The sequence below is a fragment of the Palaemon carinicauda genome, chromosome 42 (genome assembly GCF_036898095.1).
Source record: "Palaemon carinicauda isolate YSFRI2023 chromosome 42, ASM3689809v2, whole genome shotgun sequence".
NCBI lineage: Eukaryota > Metazoa > Arthropoda > Malacostraca > Decapoda > Palaemonidae > Palaemon > Palaemon carinicauda.
The window spans coordinates 24,694,830-24,700,829 of NC_090766.1; positions in this window are offsets into that span (position 1 = coordinate 24,694,830).

A 6,000-nucleotide genomic window follows, 5' to 3' on the forward strand; every position below is an offset into this window, starting at 1 on the left:
CGCGGTAGATAGGTTCCAGACGCGGCCGCGATAGGTGAAAATCCGCGAAGTAGTGACACCATATTTACCTATTTATTCAACATGTATATTCAGACTTTTAAAACCTTCCCTTGTACGTAGTACTGTTAACAAACTACCCTTTAATGTACAGAACACTTAATGCATGTACTACAGTACCGTAAACTAAAACAGGCACAAATATTAAAGGCGATTTTATATCATGCGTTTCCTAAACACGCTAAAAAGCATGATAAAAAATGGCAACCAATGTTTTGTTTACGTTTATCTCTGATCATAATGAAGAAACAAACTGGAGGTAGAGCTTTGCTTATTACCCAGACATATTTCTCATACTTTTCCCTTAGAGCTACATCACATCTTCCTACTTTAGATATATATATATATATATATATATATATATATATATATATATATATATATATATATATATATATATATATATGTGTGTGTGTGTGTGTGTGTGTATATATATATATATTTATATGTATACACATATACATACCTACATAATACATACATACATATATACATAAATACATGCATACATATATATATATATATATATATATATATATATATATATATATATATATATATATATATATATATATATATATATATATATATATATATCTGTATATATATGGGTTATGGAAAAAATCCGTGAAGTGGTGAATCCGCGATGGTCGAACCGCGAAGTAGCGAGGGTTCACTGTAGGTAATGATTATTATAAGATCTCCAATAATAATCAAAATGATCAAATTTATCCTTCCCCTAAGCCTTAGATTAGGAAACCCTGTATAAATTCCCTATATTGAGTCAGACTTTTGCAAAATCATAACCATGTTTTGTCCAAGGAGGATACCATGACTAAGACGGTTTCCTATCCAAAAGGGGTTTTGGTAGATGGCACATATTATGTGGCCTCCAAAGGTCCCATGGCAATGTCCAAGGACTTTTAAGTGACTTTCCTTTGGTAAAAGGAAGGAACTGGTAGCCAAGCATCGCCAGAGACTTGCCTCCTGTAGCTGGGCAATTAAGAATTTTTAAGCAGGTAGGACTGTTTCATCTTCATGGGTTATTGCATGAAGTGCTAATTGTATTATTTTATAAAGCCAAGGGAAATGGAGTTCTTAGCTACACTCTTCTGCCTGCCAGTGGATATGAATAGGCATCATTATTCAGGCTCATCTAAATCAACAAATTTTGCACTGGACATCAAAGCATGAAGTCTTAGTGAAATGTAATCATGATCTCGAGACTTTCACCACAGCAAACAGGTTTTGAGTCAACCACAAGTTCAGGAACGAGTGAGAGAGCTTATTTCATCCCTTCAAATGCCGAATGTTGTATAAAGTATCCCCAACTCCCCAGTTCCCTTTGCCAATGCCAATGCTAATCAACAGACGATCTTGAGGGTAATAACTCTTAGGGGCTTAACAAAGTCCAGGAGAGGTTACTAAGGATGAGATATTATTACTTGAGGCATACTTAATTTAGAGGGTAACATTGCACAGAGCGCATCTTGGATACAATCCTGCGAGAAAAGCCTCTTTCAAACAAGTGGTGCTAGGCTGTCTCCAGCTGTGAAATTACAAGCTCACTACAGACTGTTGGAGCCTTAGTATTCAATATTGACAAAGAAGTATTGGTCAGGGAGAAAGTTATCTCGGTGCTTCGTCCAGAGACCCAGCAATTCAGGATACCACTTAGTTTGGGGTCAATGATATGGCAAAAAGGTCATTCTGAGTTTAGGAGTAAACAGCACACAAATGAGCCCCATGCTAATCAGAGGTGTGTTGAAGGGATCAGAAAATTTAGAGATTCCTCATCAACCAGGTCTCAAACTGATTAATTACCAGTTTTTCCTGAGACTTGAACAGTCTCCGTACCTTGCAAGGATATGGAGACAATCCAGTCTTGACAATATGGACCCAGACAAATAAGCTGATTTACTAGAATATTCCTCCTGCCCAGAATGTACTTGGACATCAGCCCAGCAAATTTGGAGTCAGCCTACTCAATGCATCTGCCATGCCACCTTGCAAAGGGAAAAGGAGAATATCCACTCAAGATAACTTAGCCACTTCACTCATCAACACCACTGAGTGACTGAAAGATCTGTCTCAAGATGTTACATGCGTCAGTATTCCTATCTGCATTTTGATGACATTGATCAGTATTGAAGGTCATCTGTGGTCCACCCTTCCAGAATGGTTAGGTCCTCCAAGCAATGTTCTTGTTATCCACACACACACTAACAGATCGTCCTTCACCTCTGCCTATGGGGCACCGAATCTAAGATGGGCCCAGTGCAGTCAAATACTGGAGAGCTATTGTCCAATAAAAAAATTTGCAGTTAATAAAAGTTCAAATGTTTGATAAAAGACTTTAAAGAAATCACTTAGTCATATTCCGAGAAAACCTTGGAGCTTTTCCAAATATCTCCTTGAATTAGAACTGGCACATAGAGTAAGGTGAAGTTGAAGTTGAACAGTCAATAAAGCTGAGGAATGGGAATGGATGAAAAATGATAGATAAGAAACAGTGCATCTGGCGGGTGGGCAGTGTAACTGCAAAGAACCTTTGATGCAATCTACAGTGTGCCAATTTATAATGATTAGGAACTCTTCAGAATAGAATTAATGTGTGATAAAATAACACTAACTTATAAAATCCTCAGAAAAGGTCATGATCATACAACTGAGTGAGTGCAAGTTAATGTCTTCCACATTACAACCAATGTACTATACTAAAACATTATTTTTGTAAGGAAGAAAACCCTCATATAATTTTATTGGCATTAATACTTTCAGAATATAAGCAGGACTTACCAAATCAAATGGGCATAAAGAAAGAAGGCACTAACCCCAGTTTTAATTAATGTTTTTTTTTAAAAGGATGTAAATAATGTTCCACCCAATATATATCATATGGTTTTACAGAGAACATCCACACTGACAGCTTTGATTATCAATGGTAGTCAAACATACATCTTTTAGGGGCTCCCCTGCCTCTTGAGTAGTATGTATTTCTGGGTACATGTTTCAAAAGAAGATTGCATTATCAAAGCTCTGAATTTGTATGAATATGGAATTTTTGGAAATAAATCCCCAAAGGAATAGTGCATCCCTGTGGTACCGAGCTGTACTCGCATTTTAGGTTTCTACTATATGGTACCTTGGAGAACTTTCCAGGAGGGTTCCAGTGCCAGGAGAACTTTCCAAGAAGGCTCCAGTGTGAGGAAAACTTTCTTATTTCTGCTTCCTTTGTCCCATCTTGCTTGCCAACTTCTATTAACTAGTATTTTAAAATGAAACTGTAGCATTTCATCCCTGAAGCACCTGGGCCCTGAATGGCTCCTTTGGTCCCAGCACCAGGCCATATGACCCAAATTTATATGCTCAAATCCAACCACATTTGAAAATAAGAAATTTCCTATCCAGTAGAACCAGAAAAAAATATTTCTTATAAGCCTGTAAAATGGAAATGACTTCATTGTATGACTATTTAACTTCATAACTTTACTCTTCCTCACATTTACTGTCACCTTCCCCTATTAGGCTACATTATCTTCCTTTTCACTGTTCCCTGTCAGTGGTGTATCTAAAACACCAATCCCTCTACACTGTTTCAATCTGTTTTCTATAATGCATTTACCTCACCTACTTAAATCTACCATTTTTCTCTGACTTCATACATCATACATTCATAAATATATTGAACAACCACGGAGACTATAAGGTTGTGGTGGCCTGGTGATAGCGTCCTTGCCTGGTGATTGCCAGACTGGGGTTCGAGTCTCACTCAAACTCGTTAGTTCCTTTGGTCACTGCAACCTCATCATCCTTTTGAGCTAAGGATGGTGGGGGGGGAGCCTATAGGTCTATCTGTTTAGTCATCAGCAGCCATTGCTTGGCCTTCCTTCCATGGTCCTAGCTTGGTTGGAGATGGGGCTTGGCCGCTGATCATATGTAATATGGTCAGTCTTTAGGACATTGCCCTACTTGATAAGGCAATGTCACCGTTCCTTGTCACTGCCATTCATGAGCGACCTTTAAACCTACCCACTTTTATATATAATCAATCCCTCTCCCATATATATTGTAATGTACTCTTTGCTTCCTTTCAACAGCCAAAAACTAATCCTCCTTGACATCTATCCTTGGTGTCTTCCACAATGTCTGTCAATCAGCTACAAGATTTTCTAGGTTCGTGCATTTCACATTCTCCTTTAATATCAAAGTTATCTAAAAAAAAAAACTGTTCCAATACATACAACTGATCCTTACACCCTGTCAATTCATCTGCTACATCTTCCTCTCTCTCTAATAAAATCCTTCCCAACAAAATTCACAGCTTTATACATACATATACCAAGGCACTTCCCCCAATTTTTGGGGGTAGCCGACATCAACAAATGAAACAAAACAAAAAGGGGACCTCTACTCTCTACGTTCCTCCCAGCCTGACAAGGGACTCAACCGCTTTATAAAAAGGAATAATTATTCCTTTTTAGCGGGATACAATTTTAGGCGTATGCAAATCAATCTGAACCATTCAAGAAAAAAAACAAGCAACTTCTGTAGGAATTTCCTCTAAATAATTAGGAAACTATGTAGGTACTTTATCCTTCCTCAAAAGTAACAGATACTCAACGGCAACACGAGTTAGTTATGAACTAAAATTAAAAGAAGATGAATGTTGGGAGGGAGTGGGAAAGGCTTAAAGGGGGGGGGGGAGATTGAGAGTGAGGAAGGGAATTAAATGGCGAGATAAGGTGAAGGATGATATGGAGCGAAGATGTTTGGTGGAAGAGGATGCCTTTGATAGAAGGCATTGGAAAGGACGCATCAGGCAACCAACCCCTTAATGTAGGGATAACGATGGGAAAGAAGAAAATTAAAAGACAGAGAAAAAGATAGTTCACGGAGGTGACAAGTGGTAGACATGATCAGTCCATGTTGATTTAAAATAAACAAAAAAGGGTTGAAGAACAAGAAAGGAGAAGAGAAATGCAACTGAAAGATAAATGAATCAAAGGGAGAATTATAATCACCCAGGGATACGTAATACTGCTGCTGTTAACATTCTCTAGCTTCTACAAATAACAGTGATGTTCCCAACCAAGATATATACCAGTCTACGATGAAAAATATTCCCATCACTGCAGCAGTACACTCGGGTGATGATAATGTATACTGTCATTTGTTAGGCTGGTGCCTGCACACACACACACACACAAACTCTCTCTCTCTCTCTCTCTCTCTCTCTCTCTCTCTCTCTCTCTCTCTCTCTCTCTCTCTCTCTCTACATAGGGATACTTAGAAAAGATCGACATATCAGAATACAAATGGAAAAAAAAAATAAAAGCTAAAAAAAGGTTGAATGGAAGTATACATCTTTTAAAAATAGTAAATAAAAGCTAAAGAAGAAAAGTTGAAAGGAAGTAAATTTTAAGATAAAACAATGTACAGCATAGGGAAAGAGAAATACGAACTATGACAAAGGAACAAGTAAAAGATGCAGAAGAGAAACATGTAGAAATCAAGGGAGAACCACAATAAGCAAATATGAGAGAAAGGAGTCATAATCAACACATGGGATAAAGGAAAGATGATAATAATATTTGGTGATAGAGGAACACAAGAGACAATTATAACAAACAAACAGAGAAACAAACATATTTTACATATCCCATGGTCGCTTTAATTACCGTAAATAAGAAAAAATAAATAAGAAAAAATAAATAAACTAGGATCCGGAACTTTCCCGAAAGATTCGTATAATTTTTAATCTCCAAAATTACCTGAGAGATTTCCATAAGTTTGTATGGAAGAAATGTAAGTTTTCTCTTTTTACTTTCTAAATAACTTTCTCTTTTGCAGTTAGTTTCTTTTAATTCTCTCCAACGATTCACCAAAAGAGTTGGGAGGTGCTGGTTATTTCCGGAAGAAAGTTACCGTCATTGGTTATAT